This window comes from Scomber scombrus, unplaced genomic scaffold (assembly GCF_963691925.1).
Source record: "Scomber scombrus unplaced genomic scaffold, fScoSco1.1 SCAFFOLD_184, whole genome shotgun sequence".
Taxonomy (NCBI): Eukaryota; Metazoa; Chordata; class Actinopteri; order Scombriformes; family Scombridae; genus Scomber; species Scomber scombrus.
In genome coordinates, this window is record NW_026910279.1 from 57,501 (window position 1) to 60,000 (window position 2,500).

At 44.4% G+C, this 2,500-nt stretch overlaps 1 protein-coding gene across 1 annotated transcript in view; it reads right to left on the bottom strand.

The window, feature by feature from the left end:
• LOC133976851 (neural cell adhesion molecule L1.1-like) overlaps positions 1-2,500 on the bottom strand; it is a gene marked incomplete at its 5' end in the record, with an annotated part of 19,110 nt that overhangs the window by 1,196 nt on the left and 15,414 nt on the right.

Below are 2,500 nucleotides of genomic sequence, written 5' to 3' on the forward strand. Positions count from 1 at the left end.
ATCATCCCTCCATCCATCCATCATCCATTCATCCATCCATCATCCATCCATCATTCATCCATCATCCATCCATCATCCATCATTCATCCATCATCCATCCATCCATCATCCATCCATCATCATCATCCATCCATCCATCCATCATCCATCCATCATTCATCCATCATCCATCCATCATTCATCCATCCATCATCCATCATCCATCCATCCATCATTCATCCATCCATCATCCATCCATCATCCATCCATCATCCATCCATCCATCATCCATCCATCATCCATTATCCATCCATCATCCATCCATCATCATCCATCATCCATCATCCATCATCATCCATCCATCATCATCCATCATCATTCATCCATCCATCATCCATCATCCATCATCATCCATCCCATCATCCATCCATCATCATCCATCCATCCATCATCCATTCATCCATCATCCATCCATCATCCATCACCCATCACCCATCCATCATCCATCCATCCATCCATCATCCATCATCCATCATCATCCATCCATCCATCCATCATCCATCATCATCCATCCTTCATCATCCATCCATCATCATCCATCCGTCATCATCCATCCATCATCCATCATCCATCCATCATCATCCATCCATCATCCATCCATCATCCATCCATCCATCCATCATCCATCCATCATCCATCCATCATCCATCCATCCATCGTCTATCATCCATCATCCATCATCCATCCATCATCCATCCATCATCCATCCATCCATCATCCATCCATCATCCATCATCCATCCATCATCCATCCCTCATCCATCCATCCATCATCATCCATCCATCATCCATCCATCCATCACCCATCCATCATCCATCCATCCATCACCCATCCATCATCCATCTATCATCCATCATCATCCATCATCCATCCATCATCCATCCATCTATCATCTATCCATCATCCATCCATCATCCATCCATCATCCATCATCCATCCATCCATCCATCCATCCATCATCCATCATCCATCCATCATCCATCCATCATCCATCATCATCCATCCACCATCCATCATCCATCCATCATCCATCATCATCCATCATCCATCCATCATCCATCCATCATCCATCCATCATCATCCACCATCCATCATCCATCATCCATCCACCATCCATCATCCATCATCCATCCATCATCCATCATCCATCATCATCCATCCACCATCCATCATCCATCCATCATCCATCATCCATCATCCATCCATCATCCATCCATCCATCATCATCCATCATTCATCATCCATCCATCATCCATCCATCCATCATCATCCATCATTCATCATCCATCCATCATCCTCCATCCATCATCCATCATCCATCATCATCCATCCATCCATCCATCATCCATCATCATCCATCCATCATCATCCATCCATCATCATCCATCCGTCATCATCCATCCATCATCCATCATCATCCATCCATCTATCCATCATCCATCCATCATCCATCCATCCATCCATCATCCATCCATCATCCATCCATCATCCATCCATCCATCGTCTATCATCCATCATCCATCATCATCCATCATCCATCCATCATCCATCCATCATCCATCCATCCATCATCCATCCATCATCCATCATCCATCCATCATCCATCCCTCATCCATCCATCCATCATCATCCATCATCCATCCATCCATCACCCATCCATCATCCATCTATCATCCATCATCATCCATCATCCATCCATCTATCATCTATCCATCATCCATCCATCATCCATCATCATCCATCATCCATCCATCCATCATCCATCCATCCATCACCCATCCATCATCCATCCATCCATCCATCATCCATCTATCATCCATCATCCATCATCATCATCATCCATCCATCATCCATCCATCCATCCATCATCCATCCATCATTCATCCATCGTCCATCCATCATCCATCATCCATCATCCATCCATCATCCATCCATCATCCATCATCCATCATCCATCCATCCATCACCCATCCATCATCCATCTATCATCCATCATCATCATCATCCATCATCATCCATCATCATCCATCATCCATCCATCATCCATCATCCATCCATCGTCCATCCATCATCCATCATCATCCATGCCATCACCCATCCATCATCCATCTATCATCCATCATCCATCATCATCCATCCATCATCCATCATCATACATCATCCATCCATCATCCATCCATCATCATCCATCATCCATCCATCATCCATCCATCATCATCCATCATCCATCATCCATCATCCATCCATCATCCAATCCATCATCCATCATCCATCATCCATCATCCTTCCATCATCCATCATCCATCCATCATCCATCCATCATCCATCCATCATCCATCCATCATCCATCCATCCATCATCCATCCATCATCCATCCATCATCCATCCATCATCCATCCATCATCCATCCATCCATCATCCATCCATCATCATCCATCATCCATCCATCATCCATCCATCA